Source organism: Miscanthus floridulus, chromosome 18 (genome assembly GCF_019320115.1).
Source record: "Miscanthus floridulus cultivar M001 chromosome 18, ASM1932011v1, whole genome shotgun sequence".
Classification (NCBI taxonomy): domain Eukaryota; kingdom Viridiplantae; phylum Streptophyta; class Magnoliopsida; order Poales; family Poaceae; genus Miscanthus; species Miscanthus floridulus.
The window spans coordinates 14,932,688-14,942,887 of NC_089597.1; positions in this window are offsets into that span (position 1 = coordinate 14,932,688).

The following is a 10,200-nucleotide window of genomic DNA, read 5'->3' on the forward strand; positions in this document are numbered from 1 at the left end:
AAAATCCAAAAGAAGATGCTTCCGAAGGATAACGAATTGCTCGCCACTACGTACGAAGCAAAATAGGTAGTCTGCCCTTTGGGATTAGAAATCCAGAAGATACATGCATGTCCTAATGACTGCATCCTCTACCGTGGCGAGGAATACGAGAAGTTAGATGCATGCCCGGTATGTCATGCATCGCGGTATAAGATCAGGCGAGATGACCCTGGTGATGTTGAGGACGAACGTCCCACGAAGAAAATCCCTGCCAAGATTATGTGGTATGCTCCTATAATACCACGCTTGAAACGTCTGTTCAGAAACAAAGACCATGCAAAGTTGTTACGATGGCACAAAGAAGACCGTAAGGTAGACAATATGTTGAGACACCCTGCTGATGGGTCCCAGTGGAGAGCAATCGATAGAGAATTCCTAGAGTTTGCAAATGACGCAAGAAACTTAAGGTTTGCTTTAAGTACAGATGGTATGAATCCTTTCAGGGAGTAGAGCAGTAGTCATAGCACTTGGCCTGTTACTCTATGTATCTACAACCTTCCTCCCTGGTTATGCATGAAGCGTAAGTTTATTATGATGCCAGTGCTCATCCAAGGCCCAAGGCAATCTGGCAACGACATCGATGTGTACCTGAGGCCACTAGTTGAAGAACTTCTACTTTTGTGGAATAGACCAGGTGTACGTGTGTGGGATGAGCACAAACAGGAGCACTTTGACCTACGAGCATTGTTGTTCGTAACAATCAATGATTGGCCTGCTCTAAGTAATCTTTCAGGACAATCAAACAAGGGATATAATGCATACACACACTGTTTCAATGACATTAAAGGTATATTCTTGAAAAAATATCAAAAGGTCGTGTACCTTGGCCATCGTCGATTTCTTCCTGCGAATCACCCACTAAGAAAGAAAGGCAAGCATTTTAAAGGTAAGGCAGACCACCAGACCAAGCTGGGCAACCGAACTGGTGAGGATGTACTCAATATGGTCAAGGATGTGAAAGTAGTATTTGGAAAGGCACATGGCAGCGAACCTGTTCCGAACAACGCCGACGGTCACGCACCCATGTGGAAGAAGAAGTCCATATTTTGGGAGCTACCCTATTGGCAAGTCCTAGAGGTCCGTAGCGCGATCGACGTGATGCACCTAACGAAGAATCTTTGTATGAACCTGCTAGGCTTCATGAGTGTGTATGGGAAGCCTAAGGACACACTTGAAGCACGACAAGACCTGCGGTGTTTGAAAGAACGAGGCAACCTACATCCAGAGAAGACAGATGATGGACGCCATTACTTAAGTCTTGCCAGCTACACTCTTAGCAAAGAAGAGAAGGAAAACATGTTTGAATGCCTAGCAAGCATCAAGGTACCATCTGGATTCTCCTCGAATATAAAGGGTATAATAAATGTGCCAGAGAAGAAATTCCTAAACTTAAAGTCTCATCACTGCCACATGCTCATGACGCAATTGCTTCTAGTTACATTAAGAGGAATTCTACCTCCAAATGTACGTCTAGCCACCGTGAAGCTATGTGCATTCCTCAATGCAATTTCTCAGAAGGCAATCGATCCAATGGATCTAGCTAAACTACAGAATGATGTGGTTCAATGTCTTGTCAGCTTTGAGTTGGTGTTCCCTCCTTCCTTCTTTAATATCATGACACACCTCCTAGTTCACCTGGTCAAGGAGATTAGCATTCTCGATCCTGTGTTCCTGCACAACATGTTCCCCTTTGAGAGGTTCATGGGAGTCCTAAAGAAATATGTTCACAACCGTGCTCGGCCAGAAGGAAGCATTGCCAAGGGCTATGGAACATAGGAGGTCATTGAGTTTTGTGTTGACTTTATTCCCGACCTTGACCCGATTGGTGTTCCTGAATCGCGACACGAGGGGAGACTAAGTGGAAAGGGGACACTAGGGAAGAAACCATATATTGGTACGCAGGACAATTATTTTAATAAAGCACACTACACAGTTCTGCAAAACTCCTCCTTGGTGGATCCGTATATCGAGACACATAAAGAGTTGCTCCGATCCGAGTTTCTAGAGAAGTCTGAAGCTTGGATTACGTGTCAGCACATGGAAACTTTCAGCGACTGGTTGCGAAAAGAATGTTAGGGTGATGAGAGTATTGATGAGCAACTATATTTATTGTCTAGGCAGCCATCGTGGCATATCCTCACATACAAATGGTACGAGATAAATGGGAATATATTTTACACAGTAGCCCAAGATAAAAAGAGCATCAACCAAAACAGTGGTGCCCGCATAGATGCCACCGACCCTAATGGAAATAAGCAAACATATTATGGCCGCATAGAGGAGATATGTGAACTAAACTATACACCTACTTTTAAGGTACCTTTATTCAAGTGCCAATGGGTAAAGGCGACTGGAGGCAGGATAGCAGTCGACAACCAGTATGGAATGACAACCGTGGACCTCAACAATATTGGGTACAAAGACAAACCGTTCGTCCTTGCCAAGAATGTGAATCAGGTGTTTTATGTCAAGGACATGTCTACAAAACCGAAGAGAGGGAAAAACAACAACGACCTAATCAATGAGTCAAAGCGCCACATAGTTCTTTCAGGGAAAAGAAATATCGTCGGAATTGAAGACAAGTCAGACATATCAGAAGATTATGAAAAGGATGACCGAATTCCACCCTTCACAGTGAACAAAGACCCAAGCATCCAGCTAAATGATGAGGACACTCCATGGTTACATCGCGATCATAACCAAGGGATATACGTTAAGATGAAGTTCACTACTGTGCCCGCTTGATATATATAGTGATGTTTAATAGTGTGTATTAGAGGTATTATGTAATAATTGTGAATTCAGAGATATTTATTAGGTGTTTCCTTTTTTTTCTATGTTCAGATTAAATTTGTGTTTGATGGTGGGATTTCCATGTTGCTTTTGGACAATGAGTGATGAAAAAATGAAAAGATTTACGTTAAAATGATGTGAAAACAAATTTCCAATTCAAAAACAAAAGTTTTAATGATTTAAATTAAACACTACATTTTTGCATTAATGAAATAGTAATTATTAATGACATTATGTTTCAATATTTATAAGAAAAAACAAAAAACTTTAGGTCACACAATTTTCCTATGTACAATAAAGCAAAAGTAAATCCATATTCTTTTAAAACAATTTTATGCCTTGTATTTTATTTACTGTGCAATTAACAAGACTTTAACATTTTATAGAATGAAATATATAAAAAAACAAATGGAGCTTGAAACGGGCGGGAAGTGAAACGGCAGCCCAACTTTAGTCCCGGGTAGATCTACCACCCAGGACTAAAGGTGGGCTGTATTTTTTGCAGCCCGCCAAAATACACCTTTAGTCCCGGCTCATAATACCAGCTTAGTCCCGGCTGGTATTATCAGCCGGGACTAAAGGTCTTTTTGTCCTGGGCGTTTATAGGAGCCGGGACTAAAGGTCCCTCCCCTATATAAGGCGGCCGTTTCTTCTTCCTCCTCACTCTTCGTCTTCATAGCCCATCGCCACTGTGGCCGCCGCCGTCCTCGTCACCGTCGCCTGTGGCCACCTCATCGTCCTTGACCTCGCCGCCGCCGGACCCAGCGCCGATCTTCTCCTTCCCGACCTCTAACGCGCTCTTCGACTGCGCGTGGTCCGAGTCCCACGACTCCCTCTGCCTCACCGCCTCCGGGGACGGCTCTGTGCGCCTCTTCGACGCCTCGCGGCTCCCGCCGCCATAGAACCCCGTGCGCCTCCTCCGCGAGCATGCGCGGGAGGTGCATGGCCTCGACTGGAACCCCAACGCCGGCCACCCCGCGCGCCACCAACGCCGTCGGCCCCAACGTACTGTGTATTGATATATATATATATAAATTTGTTATATATATATATTAGAGAGTTATAAATTTGTATTGTTATATATATAAATTTGTTATATATATATTAGAGAGTTATAAATTTGTATTTTTATATATATAAATTTGTTATACATCTATATTAGAGAGTTATAAATTTATATTGTTATATAGCTAAATTTGTTATACATATATATTAGAGTTATAAATTTATATTGTTATATATATAAATTTGTTATACATACATATTAGAGAGTTATAAATTTGTATTGTTATATATATATATATTTGTTATACATATTAGAGAGTTTTAAATTTATATTGTTATATATATAAATTTGTTATATATATCACTTGCCAATAAATATTTCTAGAAAATAAGAAATCAAAGTTATGCTTTGGAGACTTGAATTTCGAGTGTAGTTATTTAATTAATTTTAAGCACATGACTCGATCTATTTTATAGATATATGGTTTTTATTTTTTATAGATATATCTAGTGGTGTAAAAGCTAGATGGCTGTCTCGAAAGACAACATGGATGAAGAAATGATGTATATTATCAACACCGGCACTCAATTTGCCGATGGTGACCAGCAGGATGTAGATGATGGGAGTCAATACCTGGCTCTTGAAAATAAGCAAGAAAATATTGTGTAAGAAAATACTGGTGAGGTATATATATTTATATATATATATTTGAATATTATATATATATATTTGAATATCTGTCATCTATTATGTGTACACATGATATTTATTTATTCTTTTTTTATATGTAGCCCTCTGGATCGACGACCACAACGGCGAAAAGCAAAAATATTTGAGGCCCGAAAAAGCCATTGGAGGGGCGCTACATAATATCAGAATTCAATATCGAGACAGGCGAACCACTTGGTCCACATGCAAGGAAATTTGTGCAACACTGTGGGTACCTTGTAAGGGACAGACTTCCGATCAGTGCCTGTGAATGGAAGCAAAAGATCAACGAGCCTCATGTTAGTTTTATCTCTAATCTTGATAAAAATTTAATTTGGGATGATATCCATCAACATTTCACGTTGCAAGCGGATGATTATGATGATATCAACGATGATGAATTGAAGGAGCTAGTTCGAAAGTGGGCTATGAAGAAGATGGCCACACAATTCCAGACTTGGAAGAAATCCCTATACACGAAATACGTCAAGAAGAACCTAACGCCCAATTTCAATACTAGGGACCCACTTGCGAAGTTGAGGCCCTACTAGAATGATTTTGTACAGTACAAGACATCGGAAGAGGGTGAGGAACGGGTGAGAAGGAACCAAGAGAATGCCTGACAGAAGGTATACCACCATGGCATGGGATCAGGTGGTTACGCGACTGCCATTCCCAAGTGGAAAAAATGGAAGCGGACATTCTTGCCAAGGGTATCACACCAGAATCACTCAATTGGCTCAAACGCGCGAAGAATTGGTTTTTCGCTTATGGGGGAAGACTGGACCTATAGACCGGGAAGCTGGTTCATGGTCTAAAACTCGAAAGAGCAACACAAAGATTTTCTTATGCTCTACAAGCTAAAGCTATTGGTGCGTTCAGGCCCAATAGAGAGAAGGATGAACTGACGTCTGCCATCGGGACTACTGAACACAGTGACCGAACGAGAGGTTTAGGACGGAACATTTCTTGGGAGCATGGTTTCCCTAATGACAGAGATACCTACAGAAGCCGGCAGAGAAGGAAGGATGAGAAAGCAGCGCAGATCAATAGGTTGGAGGAATATGTTCATGAGTCACGGGAGGCGTTGCTTCAAGCATAGGAGCGCAAAAAAGACATGCAAGCTAGAATGCAGGAGGAAATCATAAAGCAAGTGCAAATAGCAACGAGTGCCCAAAGGCAGGCATCAGATCCAGGAATCAACATTAATATTAGCCCCCCTGATCAGTTGAAAAGTAGCTGCGCTTCCACGGAGTTGCCAAATCAAGATGACGCAATGCTACGTTTCCCGGTGGATGATATCACTGCACCGTTTACATCATGTGAGCTACATATTCCAAAAGGGAATGTCACAATCATGGTGGCTCTCAGTGTTTTTTCTTTTCCAGATCCTACCAAGACACCAAGAATTTATGGGGCAATAATACCACTTGGATATGTTAGCGTCTCAGTGGATAGAGTTAATAAAGGTTTTAGTGATCTGGCTCTTGACATTCCAGGAGGTGATGGGGAGAAGACTCTAGGAGAAGCAGAGAAGACATTCATACTATGGCGCAAGCGCTACATCATTATTCCCGGGGACTCTAGCCCATCGCCGCTTCCTCAACTGCCAGACAATAGGCGCGAACAAAAGTGAATGAAACAATTTTTTCACTAATTTTCTATTGACATGGATGATTAATAATAACAATTTCTTATATCGAATTATTCTTTTTTGTACTCACACAGCAGGGCCTCCACCAACCTAAGTCCAATTATTCAATCTCCAGATCATCATAGTGCTCCGGGCAATGATTATGCAACGCCGCCACTGCCGCCACCTCCAAGGAGATCTCCAACGTCTCCAAGGAGGTCTCCAACGACTGCCCCGCCTTCCTTGATGACCAAGAAGCAGCCAGCTCCTAAGAAGTCCACCCCGTAAAACAAGCCATTGGCCCACCAGCCAGCAAAGAAGAAAGCCTCCTTTAATCCAGTTATTCCCCAAAAACTGTCTTACGAGAAAAGTAAAAAGAAATTAAATGCTGCAGTACAAAAAGATGTGAACAATTCTTCGAAAAAGTAAGAAAGCAATGAGAAGCGAGGGAGAACCCAGAGAAATCGTACTTCTACCTACCTCCAGATCTTCTAAGAAAGAAGGTGGACCAGAAAAAGCAGGAATCTCAAAAGACCCTGCCAAAATTGGACTACGACCGCTCTCTCACCAAGTCATTTGAGGCGGCGTAGAAAAAGACTAGAGCAGGGAAAGGTGTTGCACAACTCGGACAACAATCGCAACAATCAGTCTCCCCTCTTGTCATTCGTAATGAATATGGTTCAAACTTAGACTTACTGGACGTCGATTTTGAGGACCTGGTTCGGTTTTACGAGGATACTGGTTTGGACCTTGCCCAAGTGCTCGCTGAAGGATCATCTGCTCCGAAAGTGGATCCTTGGAAGAAATTTGAACATGGAAATAGTCTATACAACCCTGAGGCCTTAGGTGAACTGGGTACGCAAATGTACCTGCTAAATAAGTGGTATATGACGGTGTGTGAACAGGGAGAGACCTTTGTTTCTGTCAGAGTTAGAAACCAACATTACTTCCGTGGCGATGACGTTATATATGTCGAGTTTTTAGAATTACACCAACTATGCCACTGGACTCTCTCGACAAAAGTCTCATTAGCTGCTATTGTCTGTAAGTGTGATTATTTTCTACTATTAAAGTGTATATATATAAAGCTACATATATATATAAATTATATATCCTCACACTATATTTTTATATATGCAGATATGAGATGACATAACTCATAAAGAGAAAGGATAATGATGTTGGTTTCGTTGATCCAAATGTCTTATTCAAACACCCTAATCCCCCGCCTGAATGGAAAGCTGAACTCGAGAAAAATCTCATGAGGTTCTTAGTGAACCAACAAAACAAGGACATACTCTTCCCCTACAACTTCAAGTGAGTGTTAAATAATTAATGTCGATCATATGGACATTTGTTCAATTATTTGCTTACTAGCTAAGCTATCTCCCATATATATATATGTTGACTCTAGTTAATGTCGATCATATTTGTGTATAAAAACATATGCAATAATCACTGGATATTGATGGTCATCGATATGGCCAATAGTCGGTTGAGCATCTTAGACTCGTTAAGAAAAGAGCAAACAGAGTACCAAGACATGATAGATATTATCCAAGGGTAATTTGGTCTCTCTAGTAACTATATATACCCCGATCTCTTAACTACAACAATTATTGAAGGCCAAATTAAAATTTTATTTTATTGGGTGCAGTGTTTGGAAAAATTTCATTGAGGAACACCACATGAAACATTGCAAAGCGCCACTGGATGTAATCACACTAATCACACATAAAGTAAGTACTAGCTACATTTATATATATATAATTCAATTAACACCATACATGCTTTCAATTCACCGGATATTTTTTCTCGTAAAAGTGGGTTCTGAGGCAAGAACAGGGGACCAACCACTGTGGATACTATGTTTGCGAGTTCATCATGGCGTACTAAAAAAGAACTCCTGAAGAGATCCTCAAGTACGTTATATAAATATATTCATATATTCACAATTTCTTTTATTGCTCATATATATAAGTAATCACGTGACCAACACACATATATATATTAATACTTTTTCTTTAATTTTTATTGAAGACTCTATGGTTGAAGGAAAAAGTCATACGACGTGACCAACTAAAAGCAATTCAAGAGACCATAGCAGGATTTCTTAATGACCAGGTCTTAAACCCCGCCGGCGAGTTCTACAATGACATGAACGAAACATGGAAGCCAAACCAGATGGAGTGAATTTGTTATCCCAAGGATATGATAGAATATACAATGCAAGCTTTATTTGTTATATATATACATATTATATGTACATAAAATAACGTACAATATATGTATATGCATGTAATATATACGTTAGTTTCATACTTTAGTTTGTACAAAATGTTCGAACATTTTAAGCGTGTAGAATACGTATATTATTAGCAGCGTAGAATGCGTATTTGAAAACCTATTCGAAAACCAAAACGAATCATCAATTGAAAATAGAAACAAAAAAAAAAAGAAAAAAAAAGAAAACCTTTAGTCCAGGTTGGTAATACGTGGCCAGGCCAGGAGGCCTCTTTAGCCTCGGTTGGTATTACCAACCGGGACTAAAGGTGGACCTTTAGTCCCGGGCGAGAAACCGAGACTAAAGAAGGGGCCCTTTAGTCCCGGATTCGTGGTCTCGGTTGGGAAACCGGGATTGAAGGGGTTTTCCAACTGGGAGTACAGCTTGTTTCTATACTAGTGATAATTTTACAAAAGGGCATGTCACATAAAAGAATTACGTCTATTTCTTATAAAGGTTTATGTGTAATATTAAAATCTTTTAGACGCGCACGCACACTCATTCTTATAAATGCATGCATGCACACCTTAGCCTTACGAGCACTTGTGAGACTGACGAGTTGGATTAGTAAGGGGCCATTTGTTTGCCTAGTCCACATGAGCCATTGAGCCCAGGGGGTGCAACCCAGGCTGTTTGTGTGCTTGGACCAGCCCACGAGCCAGGCCGGCACGCCCCTCAAAACACCCCTGGGCCTGGCCCTGGAGAAACGAAAAATTCTTTCGTACCCGCCGGGCTCGGCTATAGCGTGCGCATTGTGTGCGAGCAGCGACGTTCTCGTCACCTCCCTTTTCATTACCGTGAAAGCCTCCCCGCCGCTGCCGCCAACCCCGTCATTTAGTGCACGCAGGCTCCAGCTCGGCGCGGTGACTTCCCCTCCCTCTCCGACGACTCTTCGGCGACCTCTGACCACATGCTGGCTCATTCTCATCCAGGAAAACAAACATGGCTGGTTGCACCACCACAGGCGGGATCACAAGATGCAGGCTTACTAAACACAATAGGACCGATAACTTTGATTAATATAAAATCTAGCAAGAGATCAAATGATCGATGTAGCCTACAGAAGAACTCGCCTAGAATTACGTTACTCCTACTCCTAGTGCGATGGCGTGAACCTGGAAAAATAGATTGTGTATTGATTGAGAGACGAAAATTGTTACAGTTGCCGAGGTCTATATTTGTACCCTGGGCCGATACAGAGTCCTAGACAATACGACTAGACAATTCTTGAGTAAAAAAAAAATAATCTAATTTGAACTCCACGATTTCCTTTCTGGCAGAGTTCGATTCTGTTATGCCTGAGCCGATACCGCTGGCGTCGTGATTTTCACGATCCATTCCAAAAATTTGTTGTAAACAAAAAGAAAAAAAACAAAACATCTAACGAATCGTCCTTGATTTAAAAATAATATATAGAATCATATTAGAATAGCATACCCATGGAATAAGCCTTTTAGGATTTGGATTAGTGGTAATAGGATAAATAAGTCGGTGTGCAAATTGAATTAGACGAGCCGCAAAAAAAACACAAGGAAAGCCCATTTGAAATGTGGCATGGAAGGTGACAAAGCCTGTCGGCAGACCACGTGCCGATAGGTACGTGCTACTGCTGCTACATCAACTTGTCGGCTGTCCAGTGGCCGACAGGGTACTAGACTTGCCTGCCAGCTTCCGAGAAGGGTCCAGTCGACAATCCTCCAATCCTCCAGCCGAGTAGGACGCGCCACTGTTGCCACG